At 40.1% G+C, this 19,051-nt stretch overlaps 1 protein-coding gene across 1 annotated transcript in view; it reads right to left on the reverse strand.

Moving 5' to 3' along the window:
* FBXO36 (F-box protein 36) overlaps positions 1 to 19,051 on the reverse strand; it is a 96,859-nt gene that overhangs the window by 51,157 nt on the left and 26,651 nt on the right. The gene's annotated exons all lie outside the window — the stretch shown is intronic.

Below are 19,051 nucleotides of genomic sequence, written 5' to 3' on the forward strand. Positions count from 1 at the left end.
GGTTCCTGAGGTTGGAGGATCCTGCCTATGCCTATCTTGAGATCTCCTCTCCTGGGCTGCTCAGGTTCCTGACTCCATAGCTACTGCCTGGAAACTGTAAGCCTGGCTGCCTGCAGCATTCTGGGAACTGAGAGTGCATCTCATAGTTCAGTGTGTAGCCTTTCACTTAATTCCCTCCATTTTCAGTACTGGCTCCACTTGTTCTCAGCTGGGCCTGGGGCTCCCAGTCCAGCCTCCCTGGCTTACTTCTCCAGGAACCAAACCTCTGGTTTTCTGTTGAGGGGATGGGCAAAGCAGTTGCTGGTTGTGCAGGGCGGGGAGAGGATGAAGAAGAAGGTGGCTCTAATTACTTCTTAACCCTTTTGTTAACTACATTTATTCTCCTTAATTTTTTTTTTTTTTTTTTGATGGCATACGTTTTCAGTATTGGAATACATGCTTACTAATTAAGTGTTTAAATTTTTTGGTTGGTAATATGGATTTTGAGAAATATGATCTGGTAATCCAATCTGCCAATGAGGCTAGAGGCACTCTGGCACCACCAATCTGTGGCATGACAGTGTGCCGGTGAGAAAAGAAAAAACAATCCAAACCCACTGCCGTCTAGTGGATTCCTACTCATAACGACCCTATAGGACAGAGCAGAACTGCCCCGTTGGGTTTCCAAGGAGCAGCTGGTGGATTCGAACTGCTGGCCTTTTGGTTAGCAGCCGAGCTCTTAACCACTGTACCACCAGGGCTCCATGCCAATAAGAACCAGGTAAATAATTTATTATAGGCGACTTTCCATTAGGTTACATGGGGAAGCCCTGCTTTTCCAAATATGACATAGGGCTCCCTAACTATCACACAGGAAAGCCATATAATTATGGCTGCAAGCCTTATCTCACAGAAATAAAGGGAAAAAAGGCAAAAGTTTACAAACCTAACATATCCAGGAAGTGTTACCTAATAGAATGCTCAACCTCCACAACAATGAGGCTCTGACTCAGGTCTGCTGAGCTTCACTCATTTCAAAAGGGACCCATCTTGATGCTAAATGCATTAGAACCAGAATAATGCCTTACCTCTGAGGTCAAGAGGCATAAAAAATGGCTGGCATACCATTGACGACCATGGTAAGGATAAACAGCATTGCAAACATTCCTGCTATTTTCAGCCTCTTCTTTACCCTCACTTTTCAGAGGAACCTGTTTCCACCCACTGCTGAGCAGCTCTGAGGTTCTGGGATGCACACTTGGTTGCCTCTTAACTCCCCACCACTAGCTTAGACTTCAGTTTTCTCAGGGCTGCTAAATCAGCTACCACGAGGCCATCTGCTTTCTAGCTTGCAAAATTTGGTCCTGTTGTTGTCTTTCCCATTCTCTTTGTCTTTGTGGGTTTATGCCTTAGGAAAACCCTGTAGCTGTGTTGTTTAGTGGGGTTGTCAGAGGGAGAGAAGGTAAACTATAGATCTTCATCCACAAGCTGCGCTTGGTGTTTTCCTAAAATGCTACAGAGCATCTGACATGCTATATTTGTTACTTTAATTTAAATACATAGGATAACACAAATAATTAAGCTGGTAGTCAGTTTAAATTTAGGAAAATCTGACTTGTTAAATTTATAATGATTTTAAATGTTTAAAAGTTTAAAGGAGTTTAATGTTCCATACTTTCCAGTTTTGATTCAAAACACTTGGGCCAATTCTGTCTGTTAGATTTGTAATTATGCCTTTTTTAGATTTTGGAAATGCTTGAGAAAATAAAATATATTAAATTCATGATTATAGATTGAAATGCTTAAGAAAATTTAATGAAGTCTGTAAATGGTGTTTAAATTTAAGAGAATTTAATTTGTTAGACTTACGTTGTATGGGTTTAATTTATAATGTTTAAGATAATTTAATTATATTTGTAAACAACGCTTAAATGTTTAAGGCACTGTAATCTGTCAAACGTATAAACCAATTAAACAATAATGAAAGCACAAAACTGAGTGTTTTAAATTTTAACACACAATTACTTGATTTGTAACTGAATTCACTAGGTTTGTAAACTGAAGTTTAAAGAAAAACAGGTTTTTAATTTGTAACTTTCACTGAATACTGGTTTTAAACACAAACTGTGAACTAGAGCTCCCCAAATCAGATTTTAAAAATTGATTTAGGAACGAATGATTTGGGGATGACTGGGTGGCCATTTGGAAAAAGAAAACCAATTCATGCCTAACAGCAGGATAAATTCTAAATGGATCAAAGATCTACATGTAAAAAAATGAGATCACAGAAGTACTAGAAGAAGAAAAAAAATAGTTGAATTCCTTTATTACCTTTATAACTTTTGTCTCAATATCCAGAAACTACAAAAGAGAGGATTGAAAAATGCACCTAATATAAATATAAAAAGATATCCTCATGGCAAAGTCCCCAAAGACTTGTATACAAATGTTTAGAGCAGCTTTATTCATAACAGCCTCAAACTGGAAACCACCAAAATATCCATCAACTGGTAAATGGTTATATAGTACATCCATATGATGAAATACCATTCAGCAATAAAACGAACTACTGGCACATACAATAACATGGTTGAGTCTCAAAAGCATTATGAAAAGTGAAAGAAGCCAGATGCAAAAGGCTACATACTGTAGGATTCCATTTATGGCACGCTGAGAAAGGCAAACTACAAATCAGATCTGTGGTAGCCAGGGGATTGGGGTGGGAGAGGGGCTTGTCCACAAAAGGACAAGGGGAAATTGTCTGGATGAATTGAAATACCCTATATTTTGATTATAATGGTGGTGGTGGTGGTTGTTGTTAGTTGCCATTGAGTTGATATGGACTCATGGTGACCCCATGTGACAGAGTAGAACTGCCCCATAGTGTTTTCTTGTCTATAATCTTTATGGAAGCAGACTGCCAGGTCTTTCTCTTGTGGAACCACTGGGTGGGTTCAAACTGCCAACCTTTCAGTTAGCAGGCAAGCACCATTTGTCAACTCAACAATATATCCTAACTTAATAAAACAATGAATAAATGACATGAAAACAGAGTTCACAGAAAAAGAAATTCATATGGTCCATAAACATAAGATGTACAATTTAACTCAGTAATAGAAAAGCATATTAAAATCATTGCTCATCTCTCCAGACTGGCAAAAACCCAAAAGACTGAAAACACACTCTGTTGGCAAGGATGTGGGGAAACAAGCACTCTCATCACTGTGGCAGAAAACTTACAGAGAGAAATTTAGCAAGATCTAATAGGGTTACTATGAGTCGGTGCATTGATCCTTTGACAGGGCAATTCCCTTCACAGGATTTTATCCTACACATATACCTGCGCACATATGAACTGACATTATTGTACAAGGCTCTTCATGAAGTATTACAGACAAAAGCTAAAGATTAAGAACAGCCTGAGTCCAGTGATAGGGGACTGGTTGAATAAACTTTGGTCCAGCCACACAGAGAACTAGGCAGTCATATGCTGTCCTAAAAAAGAATGAGCATAATCTCTAGGTACTGATGCAGGGTGTGAACTCCAGGATATACTGTGAAGTGAATCTCCCCACTAGAATATAAGTTCCTCAAGGGTGGGAGTATTGGTCTCTTTTGCTCACTGCTATTATCCCCAGAATTTAGTGTCTGTAAAATAGCAGGAGCCTGTGATGGATTGAATTGCGTTGCCCAAAAATGTGTCAACTTGGCTAGGCCATGATCCCCAGTATTGCTTGACTGTCTACCATTTTGTGATCTGATATGATTTTCTTATGTGTTGTAAATCCTAACCTCTATGATGTTAATGAGGCAGGATTAGAGGCAGTTATGTTAATGAGGCAGGACTCAATCTACAAGATTAGGTTTTGTTTTAGGTCAATCTCTTTTGAGATATAAAAGTTAGAAGGGAGCAGAGAGGGGGACCTCAAACCACCAAGAAAGAAGTGCCAGGAGCAGAGCGCATCCTTTGAACCCAGGGTCCCTCCGCTGCGAAGCTCCTGGACAAGGGGAAGATCGATGACAAGGACGTTCCCCAAGAACCGATAGAGACAGAAAGCCCTCCCCTGGATCTGGTACCCTGAATTTGGACTTCTAGCCTCCTAGACTGTGAAAGAATACATTTTTGTTTGTTAAAGCCATCCACTTGTGGTATTTCCGTTACAGCAGCACTATATAACCAAGACAGAATTCCAAAAAAACTGTTGAATTAATGAATTGCCTGCTCATATTGTGTTAGTTTTTATTTTTCTTATTGACTTATATTTTTTAAAAAAAAATATTTTATTGGGTTTTTGGTGAAAGTTTACACAGCAAATTAGGTTCCCATTTAACAATTTCTGCACATATTGTTCAGTGACATTGATTACATTTTCTACATTGCGTCAACATTCTCATTATTTCCATTCTGCTTGTTCCATTTCTATTATACTTGCTTCCCTGACACCCTCCGCCCCCAAATCTTCTTATCTTTACTTAGCGTAAATGTTGACTATCTGGTCTCAAATAGATGACTTTTTTTTTTTTTTTAAATTAAAGGAGCACAGGACTAACTTTATTTACGTTTATGAGCCAATCTGTTCTTGAGTTGTCAGGTGACCTCTGGGAGTAGTTTCAGCTCAAAGTTTAAAGGGTATCTCAGAGAGATAGTCTTGGGGGTTCCCCAGGTCTCTGCTGGTCCAGTAAGTCTGGCCTTTTTTTTTTTTTTTTTTTTTTAAGATTTTGAGTTTTGCTCTACAATTTTCTCCCATTGCATCTACTGTGGCCCTGGTCAGAATGGTCGGTAGTGCAGTCAAGCACCATCTAGTTCTTCTCGTCTCTGGATATGTGAGGCATGGTTCGTGTAGGCAATTGGTTCTGTAGACTTGTTTCTTCTTTGAGTCTTTGGTTATCTTTTCCTTATCAGTTCAGAAAAGCTCTTTTTATATTAGCATTTGTAATCCTTTGTTTGATGAAAGTGTCTATCATTTGTCCGCTGACATTATTTATGCTTTGTAAACTCTTTCAGATATTTAACATTTTTTTTCCTACACTTAAATCTCAAAATCTTTTCCTATCTGGCTTCTGGGTTTCCTGTATTAAAGGCCGCCCACAGTAGAAGGTTACTCAAATGTTATCCTAAATTATATTCCTAACATTGAATACCTGCATAATTTACTGCATCAATAAATTAAAGGGAAAATATCATATAATTATATTAATAGATTGCCAAATTTTCTGATAAAATTTAGTAGCCATTCATAATATAAATTCTAAAAAAAATAGTAATGAATCACATAAATATGATAAAATTTATTTACACACGTTGTTGTGTACCACACTCACATATATACAAACCCATATACCGAGTAAGCATCGTATTGAATGCTGAATTTCTGAAGCCTTGACATTTAAATCAGGAACAAAATTACTACCATTCAATAGTACTCTGGGCTTTCTAGATAGCACAATAAGAGAAGAAAATAAGTGTAAAAAAGAGATGATTTTTTATTTATAGATGTGATAGTTTAATCCATTAGAATTAATGAAAATTTAGTAAGGAGGCTGGATATAAGAAGTATAGATAAATAAATAGCCTTTCTTTATAATATAATTTAAATTTATAAGCAGGTAGAATGGATGTAGGAAGAAATACACTCCATATACAATAGTCCAAAACTATATAATACATAAAAATAAATAACAGAAAGGGTATAGAACCTAATTTAAAAAAAAACAAAACAAAAAACACTGTTCAATTTTATTGACAGACTTAAAATTAATACTTTAACAAATTGAGAGACATTTCACATTCCTAGCTTGGAAACTTCTATTTCGTTAAAAAGAAAAAAAATCACCCTTCCCAAAATTAATATATAAACCTAATGTAACACTAATCAGAATTCACTCTTTTTGAAAGAGGACAAAATTATTTTAAATTCATATAGCATAATATGTGAAAATTGCAAAGAAAATCTTGGAAGTAAATAGTGTTTGAAACATATTACAATGCAAGATAAGTCTACCAAACCAAAAAAAACAAACCTGTTGCCGTCAAGTGGATTCTAACTCATAGCGACCCTATAGGACAGAGTAGAACTGCCCCAGAGGGTTTCCAAGGAGTAGCCGATGGATTCTAACTGCAGACCTGTTGGTTAGCAGCCAAGTTCTTAACCACTGCACCACCAGGGTTCCAAGATAAGCCCACTATAAATAAATAGTATGGTATTTGTATATAACTAAACAAACGTATCAGTGGAATAGAATGGACTTCAGAAGTAGCTCCAGGTATATATGGGAAACTAATATATGGTAAGTTTTATCTCTAGTTAGAAGGAAAAGGATGACTTAATTAATAAATGGCATTGACATGGTAAGCCATCCATCTAGGAAATAAATTTAAACCCCTACATGTTATCACTTTCAAAAATAAATTCTAGATGGAATAATATGATAAATGCAAACCTCCCCCCAGAACCCACCATGTTATAAGAAATATATTACTTTTATAATAATAAATAACAATAATAATAGCATTTCCACTTTAGAAATTGGTACAGGAACCAGGTAGAGGACCTCACTTGGGATAATCATGCATGCTTTTAATACCATCTTTATTCTCTGGCTGGAATCACGGAATCAGAATTTTAGAGCTGATCAATTAAAGATGTTATTTTATCTTAAGAAGCCCTGGTGGTGCAGTGGTTAAGTGCCTGGCTGCTAACTGAAAGGTCGGCAGTTTGAACCCACCAGCCACTCCGCAGGAGAAAGATGTGGCAGTCTGCTTCCATAAAGATTTACAGCCTTGGGAACACTATGGGGCAGTTCTACTCTGTCCTACAGGGTCGCTATGAGCAAAACTGACTTGACGGGCTTGGGTTTGGTTTGTATTTTGACTTGATAATGCACTACAGAGATGGTAGCTATTAGTTTTGCTTCCTCTCCTAGGTCTGGAGATGCAGGAATGTAACTTAAGCAATACTCTTTCTAGAAAAAAATACTATAACAGATCAAATTGGAGGTAGTACAGAATTCATGACTGTCATCATGTTTTCCTCACCATGCAGAAAGACTCGGCTGTTTACACTCAAATACAATCTCACATTAGGCAGATTTTTCTGAAAGCAAAAATCTGCACGAGATTTTACACAGGGAAAGGCGGATAAGTAAGAAAACTGTGAAGACTGACGGTAAAAAATCTTCCCAGAAGAAGATAAGGACAGAATCCAATACGGGTACTTTTGATTCAGGAAAAAAAAAAAAGCCATGTAAGCAATACAAGGATAAATCACGAATATCATATCAAGGGAGATGAGTATGTCGCTATCTGATTGTGTTCCTACAGGGTGAAAAGTATAAAGCAGGCTTCAAGAGAGTCCAAGCGGGAGTTCTGGACTCAGGACATTCTGGCTGAAGTCCTTACTAGCGGGGTGACCTTGGCTGGGTCTCAAGATCTCAGTTTCCTCAACTGTAAAAATAATGTCTCTCTCCTCATGTTCTGGAAGAATTAAAATGAAGTGATACATGTAACTGCTTAGTAGAGTGCTAAATATATTTTTCTTTTCTATCAAAATTATTACTGGCATTTGTTTACATAAAGGGTTAAGACAGACGTAGTTCCCTAAATTCAGAGTAGTTCCCTAAATTCAGAGTAAGGAACACAGGTCCATTCTTGCAGCTCCAGTTGAATAATTTGATGAAACCCACAGTTTTCTAAGTCTGGAGACTCTGGGCTGTTATCAACTTGCAGAAATACAGTGTGAATCAGGGCCACGCCAGTCAATTCTAACATACACACCATGCAGAGGCCTGGCCACAAAACGCTCAGTGTGCTTGCCAGAAGGGCGTGCTAAAAACCTCGAAGAAATTCCAAACAGTATTCTATAAATAATTAGGCGCTCTGGTGGTACAACGGTTAAGTGCTTGGCTTATAACCTAAAGGTCTGAGGTTCAAATCCACCAGCATTTCCTCGGGAGAAAGACCTGGAGATCAGCTCCCGTAAAGATTACAACCTAGAAAACCCTATGGAGCAGTTCTGCTCTGTCACAAGGGGTTGGTATGAGTTGAAATTGACTCCACGGCATCTAACAATTATAAACAATAAAATCAAACAAACAAAGCTCTGAACACAGATGGCAGTGAGGTGGGGAGGGGTTCTTTTTTGTCTTCTCTCTTCCTGCATTAGTCCCACGTATCTTCTGGAACAAAGCTCAGCTAAAATAATACAACCTGGAATCCTCCCTCTCAAACCTTCCCAGATATAGGCAGGAAAAGTGACTTAGCAGGTATGAAGGCTTACGTGTTGTTGTAGGGGAAAAACATCATAAAGTTTAGCAAAGCAAAAAAGTTTTATTTGGCATATATTCAAAAGGACAAAAGTGGGAAGCGGACAAGCATGCTGCCAAAGCTAGAATGTCTGTCCAAATCCGAGGAAGGTTACCAGATCATCAGTATATATCAACATCACAAAATGGGTAGAATACTGAAAGCATCACCTTTTCACAGATTGGCTAGAAATTGTGATCTTAAAACATTTTGAATCATCTTTCTTAACAAACATTGGTACAGGTTTCAGTAAATGACAGTCAGGAGGCTCTTCATTGGTCCAACAAATTTCTATTCACTAAATGCTAACAGAGAAAGACAAAAAGTGGGAAGTCTTTTGTGTTCTGTTTGATTGCCTTTTTGTGAAAACTTCCTTAAGATAATTTCTGAGATTGTCCCATCTATTGTCTATCTGAGGGCCCAGTTGATGTGTCCTTGTGAGCCTGTGAGGGCCCAGCTCTAGCTGGGTCATATTTCTCCATGCTCAAGGTCAGGGAATAATGATTCCAAATACTATTTTCTAAATCAGTGTCTGCATCTCCACTTCATGGAGTGTAACTTGGAGGTCCCTGATCCTCAGCCTCTAAACTTCTTCTCCATAGAATTACTGCTTACAACTTGAAGGTGTCTATGCCTTTGATTCTGGTACAAAACAGTAATTTCATTGTGAGAAACATATTCTTAAAATGTCCCCCAAGTTTCTCCAGGGTCCAGCTCTGCATGTACCTAATCCCCTGGGAGGGGAGCACGGGACACTGGACATCTGGGCCCTGGCAGGGCATGAGGGAACTCCAGAAGCAACTAGTTGAGAAACTGACAGTATATCTCTTGATTAGACAACATTTGCTATCAGAGAGACAATTTGTCTCCTTCCCTCTCTCCCTCTTTCTCTCTTCCATTTCTCAATAGTGGGAGCTAGTTGCTTCCCTTTGTTACGTACCCATTCCCTACCATTGCTCTCTTCAAATCCATCCTCGGGTAATGTCTTTACTTCTTCTTTATAAAATGAACATCTCTATTAAATGGAGCTCTGGTGGCGCAGTGGTTAAGAGCTCAGCTGCTAACCAAAAGGTCGGCAGTTTGAATCTACCAGCTGCTCCTTGGAAACCTTATGGGGCAGTCCTATTCTGTCCTATAGGGTTGCTATGAGTCGGACTTGACTCAAAGGCAATGAGTTTGGTTTTGGTTTGCTATTGAATACCTGCATTTTGCTTTCTTTCAGAGTCTACTGATCAAAAGAATAACCACTCAAAGCACTTGTATTTCTGGGAATTAAATATTTCTTAATTATTAAATATATGAAATTGGGTATACTTTGGGTAAACCTTCTGTCTTAGTACTGCTATAACAGGAACACAAGTGGATGGCTTTAACAAACAGAAATTTATTCACTCACTGTCTAGGAGGCTAGAAGTCCGAATTCAGGGCACGAACTCTAGGGGAAGGCTTTCTTTGTCAGTTCTTCGGTTTGGGGGAAGGTCCTTGTCATCAATCTTCCTCCGGTCTAGAAGCTTCTCAGTACAGGGACCTCCAAAGGATGCGCTCTGCTCCTGGTACTTATTTCTTGTTGGTATGAGGCCCCCTGTCTCTCTGCTTGCTTCTCTCTTTTATATCTGAAAAGAGATTGACTCAAGATACAACCTAATCCTGTAGATTGAGTCCTGCCTCATTAACATCACAGAGGTTAGAATTTACAACACAAAGAATAATTTTATCAGATCACAAAATGGTGGACAACCACACAATACTGGGAATCATGGCCTAGCCAAGTTGACACTAACTTTTTAGGGACACAATTCAAACCATAATACCTTTCTTAGCTCCCAGAATATAATAAAATAACTAGTTCTCATCATGGGCCACGCACTGCATGTATTATAGTTTTATCCCATTTAATCTTTACAACAACTATAAAGTTGGTATCACTGTACGTTTTAAAGTTTAATAAATTGAGACTCAAGGAAGTTTAGAAAAACTTGCCCTAAATCATTTACTGGTCAGTGGTCTACCTGACCCCAAGCCTCTAAACTTGTAGTTACCGTATACATGTTACCTTACTGGAAGGAAAAAAGACAAAAAGGCCTTAACTTTTCATTGTCCATGCTAAGGAGGGGAGTGGTGGTGTTTATAATCCATAATGATGCTCATCCACAAGTCAATTACATTTGGCATTAGATGCCTTTGGTACTCATATTTGATAGGGGCGGGACAGATACAATAAATCATACCATTTCATTCATTCCATAGTCCACAAACACACGGTACTGTTCTAGCAAAACAGACAAAATCCCTGCCTCTATGGGGATTATACCCTATGGGGAAAGGGGCTGAGGGAGGAAGAAGGACAAGAAATAAAACAAGTGAATACATTTCATAGTTCCTTAACTGGTTACCAGCAGCGGTTGAGCTGATCGTCCAGTATCATTTCTGGTCATTACTGCCTGGCGAGCTCCCTGAAAGCACCACGTAGGAATTATACTGCCAAGCATTTGCACATGCATATCCAATGCCCAGAATGCCCTGCCCTGCCTTGTCCTCTGAAAAACTCATTCTTCAAGACATGGACAGAGTCACTTTCATTGTGTCATGACAGTCAGTAAAAGCTCTTATTTATCTGCCACTCAGATTACTTGCTGTATTAACAAATGTCTCTTATTCTCTTTGCAAAAACACTAAGCCCTCAATATATGATCAAACTTTCAAAGTGATTTAAATCAAATGTTCAAAGAGTTTGTACTGACAGTCACATGATCTATTTACTTATTGATTCCATGCATTTACCAGTCAAATACATATTTGTTGTGTTCCTTCTACTTGCAAAGCAGTGAGCCAGGCAACTGTTTGTGTATGGAGGTCGGGGGTATGGAGGGGGAAAATGAATAATACACTCTTCTTCTTGAAGAAGATCATAGGAATACAAAGTCATCGAAAACAAAGATTTATGTTGACTTTGTTGTAGGGGAAAAACATCACAAAGTTTAGCAAAGCAAAAAGAAAGTTTTATTTGGCATATATTCAAAAAGGCAAAAGTGGGAAACGGACAACCATGCTGCCAGAGCCATGTCTGCCCGAGTGCAAGGAAATATCACAGAACAGACAAAAGTGGGAAAACGGATAACCATGTTGATAGAGCCACATCTGTCCAAGTCCAAAGAATATTACAGAATAGGCAAGAATGGGAAAATGGACAAGCATGCTGCCACAGCCACGTCTGTCCGAGTCCAAAGAATATTACAGAATAGGCAAGAATGGGAAAACGGAAAAGCGTGCTGCCACAGCCATGTCTGCCCAAGTCCAAGGAACCATTACAGAGCCATCAGTATATATTAACATTACAAATGGGCAAAACCATTGAAAGCTTCACCTTTTCACAGACTGGCTAGAAAATGTGATCCTACATTTTGAATCGTCTTTCTTAACAATCATTGGTACAGGTTTCAGTCAGGAGGGTTTTCACTGGTCCAACAAATTTCTATTCCCTAAATGCTAACAGAAACAGGTAAGAGTGGAAAGTCTTTTGTGTTCTGTTCGATTGGCTTTATGTGAAAGTTTCCCTAAAATATATTTTCCAAGATTATCTTAGCTACTGTCTTTATACCTCCGGGCCCAGTTGATGTGTCCTTGTGAGTCCTTGTGAGCCCAGCTCCAGCTGGGTCACATTTTCTATGCTCAAGGAGAGGGAATAATAACTCCAATAGTATTTCCTAAATCAACTTGAAAAAGATGAATAGATGACTTTAAATACCTTGACTTTATACTGTTATACTAAGGTAACAAGTGGGACTCCCACTTCCTAACGCAGGTATACCAAAACCAAACCGGCTGCCACTGAGTTGATTCCCACTCATAGTGACCCTAAAGGACAGAGTAAAACTGCCCCATAGGGTTTCCAAGCAAGGAGAGGCTGGTGGATTCGAACTGGTGACCTACTGGCTAGAAGCTGAGCTCTTAACCACTGCGTCACCAGGGCTCCAATGCAGGTATACAAGAAATAAATTTTCTTCTATAAGTGAACTTCATTTATTTACTTAAAATTTATTTATTTTGTTGTTGCTGCTGTTTTTGAGAATACACACAGCACAACACACACCAATAAATGCATATATAAATGCACAATAGATGCCCAGGGTAACCAGGGAAAAACATTTCTCTGTTCCAACCCCAAGGGAACATGTTTCTTAAACCGAGTCTCAGTCACTTTGTCATCTCTCTTCTGGGCCTGGGCCAGTTTCTGAGGAGGAGCAGGGAGTCCTCTGGGTCATTATCTACAAGAGGTCTCCTCAGCTCTTGGAGCTTCAACTTACCTGGGGAGTCCACTGAGTTATTGACCTTCACCTCCAAAGTAGCTGGGAAGGGAAAAAGCAGAGAACTCTTGGCGGGAGGCAGCAGCATCTAAATTCTTTCTTCTCCTCTCTAAATCTCTCTCCCTCCTGCATGCAATCCAGCAGCTTTGCTAGAGCTGGGACCAGGAAGCCAGGCTCTGCAATTCTTACCAATCTATTGTCTGGGCCACAAACTTTAATCCTCCCCACCATCCTCCTCCTCAAATGTTTAGGCTTTTGACATTTAAAATCCCAGACCCTTGCATCTCAAAAGCCTTATCTTGGGAAACTCAAAATCCTTTTCTCTGCTTTTCTATTATCCCTCCTCTAAGGCAAAGAAAGCTATGAGCTGGAATCCAACTGGGGGCAATGTTTTTTTTGTTTTTTTTTGGTTAAGGCAATGAAGGAAACCTATTTAAAAGAGGGACTCAGATGGAGGAGAACGGAGACAAGAACATTCAAGGAAATGTCCTCATTCAAACCTAAAGTATTATCCAGTTATGACAGCATACACTTCCAAATATACCACTTATAATAAAGCAACATTTAAAAATAATTTATTAGGTACAGTAATTAAAATGGTATATGAAATGTTTTCTCAGGGAGAAAAAAGCATTTTCTTCGAGGAAAAAAAAACTATACATGAGATACATTTTATGCAAATGTTTTTCCATGTTACATCCATAACCACAATGCAAACTCTGGCAAGGGCTTTCACGGTGTCAATATTTATGAGGTTCCATTCTCAATCTCAGGATGTATAACTGCTGACCAAGCATTTCATGGCCCTTCTGTTAAAGCTAAATGGAATTCAGCAAAATCGTTTGTAAGCATCTGACAAACTACACAATCCCCTAGGCCTTTCGTGGTTTCCAGTCCTGACTTCCAACCTTGGACAGAACTCCCTTATCTCCACCATCCTCACGCAGTTCTTGCTTTTTGTTTTGGGCTGTGATTTTAGTGTAAGCTCCAAGTCCGATTGCTCTTGGTGGCACCCTTAAGCCAAGTTCCCCTGTCCTAGAGCACAGGGTGGCTCCTGGTGGCACTGAAGCTACATGTTAAGATTTGTTTTTTCTCAGACAAAGTAGGAGCCCTGGTAGTGCAGTGGTTAAGAGCTCAGCTGCTAACCAAAAGGTCAGCAGTTCAGATCTACCAGCTGCTCCCTGGAAGCCCTATGGGGTTGTTCTACTCTGTTCTATAGGGTCACTAGGAGTTAGAATAGACTCGACAGCAACGGGTTTGATTTTTTTTTGAAGACAAAGTAATGTAAACCTTCCTCTATGGGCTGCCATCCAATAGGTCTCCTATCTTTCAGAGACAAGCTTCTTGAAGAGTGTGGTCTACATGCATGGCCTCAAATTCCTCAACTACCCAGTTACTTTTCAACCCACTACAGTGGTGCAAATGGTTAAGCACTTGGCTGCTAACCAAAAGGTTGGTAGTTTGAACCCACTCAGTGGCTCCATGGGAGAAAGACCTGGTGATCTCTTCCAGTAAAGATTACAGCCTAGGAAACCCTATCGAGCAGTTCTAAAGCAGAGGTCCCCAGGCTGTGGAAAATTCCACTGCCTCAAGTAGCTGGCTTCACCTGCCTTGCAACTTTGCAGTAGAATCCTAGCTCCTTTGCTTGGCCTCCCCTGTAAAAATCCTGGTGATGCATGAAGTTGCATGTAAACCCCACTGTGCCTATGTAGTATGATTGAGAATGTTGCTGACATAACTTGTAGGAGCTACCTATTTATAAACCCTTTAAAAATAACTGTTCCCCTTGTCCTCGTGGAGCAGCAATCTTGGCAGCAGCAGCTCCGACTGCCTCCTTTCCTTGCGCAATGAAATAAAGGTGCCTTTCTGCTTTCCCACCTCGGTCTTTCGTTTATTGGCCAATACAAGTCATGCTGAGCAGAACCTGGGGTTTCCATGCAGTAACAGTTCTACTCTGTCCTATAGGGTCCTATAGAGTGGGAATCAACAACAACAACAGTTACAGTCTGGCTCCACACTGCTTCACTGGTACTGATATTGCTGAAGTCATCAATGATCTCTTAAGTGGCTTAATTAGGAGACACTCAACAATCACTCAACAAATATTTATTGAGTGCCTACTATCTGCTACCAAATCTGTCTTTGAAGAAGTAGAACCAGAACGCTCCCTTAGAAGCAAGGATGGCAAGACTATATCTCACATATTTTGGACATGTTATCAGGAGGGATCAGTCCCTAGAGAAGGACATCATGCTTGGTAAAGTAGAGGGTTGGCGAAAAAAAGGAAGACAGTTAACAAGATGGACTGACACAGTGGCTGCAACAATGGGCTCAAGCGTAACAACAATTGTGAGGATGGTGCAGGACTGGGCAGTGTTTCGTTCTGTTGTACATACGGTGGCTATGAGTCAGAACCAACTTGACAGAACCTTACAACAACCACCTGCTGGAGTCCCTGGATGGTGCAAACGGTTAATGTGCTCAGCTGCCAACCAAAAGGTTGGAGTCCACCAAGAGGTACCTTGGAAGAAAGGCCAAAAAATCAGCCATTGAAAACCCTACGGAGCAGAGTTCTACTGACACCCACGGGGTCGCCATGAGTTGGAAGTGACTCCAGGGCAACTTTCTATTATTTTTTTTAACCACGTGCCAAACACTGTTTTAGCTGCTAGGGATACAGCAGTGTACGAAACCAGTAAAAAGTCCCGTCCTCCTGAAGCTTACATTCCAGTAGGGGGATAGAGACAATACAGATTTCGTTATTTCTTTATTGTCCCTATTTCAGTGAGGTGCAGTGATTAAGCACTTGGCTGCTAATCGAAAGGTCAGTGGTTCGAACCCGCCCAGCAGCTCCGCAGGGGAAAAGACCTGGCAATCTGCTCCTGTAATGATAACAGACTAGGAAACCCTCAAGGGCAGGTCTACTCTGTCATACAGGGTCACTGTGACTCAAATCCACACAACAACAACATTTAAGTGATTGTCCAAACCCAATCATCCAAGACAGAAATCTGGAAGACCCTGTATTTCTTCATGCCCCACTCGGTTAGTTGCTGTTGCCATTGTTAGGTGCCACTGAGTAGGTTCCAACTCATAGTGACCCTATATACTACAGAACGAAACACTGCCCTGTCCTGCGCTATTCTCATAATCATTGTTATGCTTGAACCCATTGTTGTAGCCACTGTGTCAATCCATCTCATTGAGGGTCTGCCTCTTTGTCGCTGACCCTCTATTTACCAAGCTTGATGTCCTTCTCCAGGGACTGATCCCTACTGACAACACGTCCAAAGTATGTGAGATGAAGGCTCACCATCCTTGCTTCTAAGGAGCATTCTGACTGTACTTCTTCCAAGATAGATTTGTTTGTTCTTTTGGTAGTACATGGTATATTCAATACTCTTCGCCAACACCACAATTCAAAGGTGTCAATTCTTCTTTGGCCTTCCTTATTCGTTGTCCAGCTTTTGCATGCGTATGATGTGATTGAAAACACCATGGCTTGAGTCAGACACACCTTAGTCCTCAAGGTGACATCTTTACTTTTTAACACTTTAAAGAGGTCTTTTGCAGCATATTTGCCCAATGCAATGCGTCTTGATTTCTTGACTGCTGCTTCCATGGGTGCTGATTGTGGATCCAAATAAAATGAAATCCGTGACAACTTTAATCTTTTCTCTGTTTATCATGATGTTCCTTATTGGTCCAGTTGTGAGGATTTTTATTTTATGTTGAAGTGTAATCCATACTGAAGGCTGTGGTCTTGATTTTCATCACTAAGTGCTTCAAGTCCTCTTCACTTTCAGCTCAGCAAGCAAGGTTGTGTCATCTGCATAACGCAGGTTGTTAATGAATCTTCCTCCAAACCTGATGCCCAGTTCTTCTTCATATAGTCCAGCTTCTTGGATTATGTACTCAGCGTACGGACTGAATAGGTATGGTGAAAGGATACAACCCTGACACACACCTTTCCTGACTTCAAATCACGCAGTATCCCCATTGTTCTATTTGAATGACTGCCTCTTGATCTATGCACAGGTTCCTCATGGGCACAATTAAGTGTACTGGAATTTCCATTCTTTGCAATGTTATCCATAATTTGTTATGATCCACACATTCGAATGCCTTTGCATAGTCAATAAAACACAGGTAAACATCTTTCTGGTATTCTCTGCATTCAGCCAGGATGCATCTGACATCAGCAATGATATCCTTGGTTCCACGTCCTTTTCTGAATCTGGTCTGAATTTCTGGCAGTTCCCTGTCAAAACACTGCTATAGCTGCTTCTGAATGATCTTCAGCAAAATTTTACTTACATGCGATATTAATGATATTATTTGATAATTTCCGGGATCACCTTTCTTGGGAATAGGCATAAATATGGATCTATTCCAGTTGGTTGGCCAGGTAGCTGTCTTCCAAATTTCTTGGCATAGACAAGTGAGCACTTCCAGCACTGCATCTGTTTGTTGAAACATCTGAATTGATATTCTGTCAATTCCTGGAGCCTTGTTTGTCGCCAATGCCTTCAGTGCAGCTTGGACTTCCTTCTTCTGTACCATCAGTTCCTGATCATATGCTACCTCTTGAAATGGTTGAACATGTACCAATTCTTTTTGGTACAGTGACTGTATGTATTCCTTCCATCTTCTTTTGATGCTTCCTGCATCATTTAATATTTCAGCCATAGAATCCCTCACTATTGCAACTCGATGCTTGAAATTTTTCTTCAGTTCTTTCAGCCTGAGAAAGGCCAAGCATGTTCTTCCCTTTTGGTTTTCTATGTCCGGCTCTTTACTAATGTCATTATAATACTTTACTTTGTGTTCTCGAGCTGCCCTTTGAAATCTTCTGTTCAGTTCTTTTACTTCATCGTTTCTTCCTTTTGCTTTAGCTACTTGACGTTCAAGAGCAAGTTTCAGAGTCTCTTTTGACATCCATTTTGGTCTTTTCTTTCTTTCCTGTCTTTTTAATAACCTCTTGCTTTCTTCATGTATGATGTCCTTGATATCACTCCACAACTTGTCTGGTCTTTGGTCATTAGTGTTCACCATGTCAAATCTATTCTTGAGATGGTCTCTAAATTCAAATGGGATATACTCAAGGTTGTACTTTGGCTCTCATGGACTTACTCTAATTTTCTTCAGTTTCAACTTGAACTTGCATATGAGCAACTGCTGGTCTGTTCCACAGTCAGCCCCTGGCTTTATTCTGACTGATGATATGGAGCTTCTCCATCGTCTCTTCCCACACACGTAGTCTATTTGATTTCTGTGTATTCCATCTGGCGAGATCCATGTGTATAGTCGCTGTTAATGTTGGTGAAAAAGGTATTTGCAATCAAGAAGTCGTTGGTCTTGCAAAATTCTATCATGCGATCTCCAGCATTGTTTCTATCACCAAGGCCATATTTTCCAACTACTGATCCTTTTTGTTTCCAACTTTCGCATTCCAATCACCAGTATTCACATTCGATTGGTTGAAAAGTCTCAATTCAACTCCTATATCACTCGAATCCATCCCTGTATTCCCACTACTTGCCTTAGTTCTAGTGGTGTGCTAGAGCATCTCTTCTCAACTCCCAGTTCAGTGACATACTGTTGGTAGCTTGAAATTGATCACAGCGGGAGTATTTACACCACAGGAATTGGAAAATGCTACAAATCAGTGCTCTCCCCACACTCCCAGAGGCTGCTGCAAAGCATATTCCAGCACACCACTGAATGAGGCTCTTAACATCATTCCCTTGGATGGCTACAGAGGTTCTCTGTTCTCTTTTCTGCATGTCTTCCTTCATGCCACCGCTCCCAATGTTCTCCGTCTAAAACATCACTGTGATCATGTCAATCCCCTGCCTAAAACTCTTTAAGAGCTCCCCATCCCTTTCAGGGCCGTGGCAGTGCCAAAAAAAAGAAAAGAATTTTCCTTGACCTAGCCCTTCTTATCCATCCAACTTATTTCTTAGCTTACATTTTTAGTCTGTCTACATAGAAGCACTTGTACTCATCTCCCGCTCCTCTGTGCCTTTGCATAGGCTGTTCCTCCTGCCTAGAATACTTGGCTAATTCTCAGTCATCTCACAAGACTCAGTTAAGGCATGACATTTTGACCTGGTCACTATGAGTTGGAATCAACTTGACGGCAACAGGGTTTTTTGTTGTTGTTGTTGTTGTTTTTGAGGCCCAATGATACCTGGTGGCACAGTGGTTAAAACGTTTGGCTGCTAACTGAAAGACCAGCAGTTTGAACCTACCAGCCACTCCATGGGATAAAGATGTGACAATCTACTTCCATAAAGATTACAGCTTTGGAAACCCTATGAGGCAGCTCTACTCTGTCCTATAGGGTCAATATGAGCCTGAGTCAACTTTGGGTTTGGTTTGGTTTTGGTGTTTAGGCCAGCTGGTTAGATGCCTCTCCCATGTGTTCTCCTGGGCTACTCTGCATAAATCTATTACAGCATGT

The sequence above is a fragment of the Trichechus manatus genome, unplaced genomic scaffold, assembly GCF_000243295.1.
Source record: "Trichechus manatus latirostris isolate Lorelei unplaced genomic scaffold, TriManLat1.0 scaffold00147, whole genome shotgun sequence".
NCBI lineage: Eukaryota > Metazoa > Chordata > Mammalia > Sirenia > Trichechidae > Trichechus > Trichechus manatus.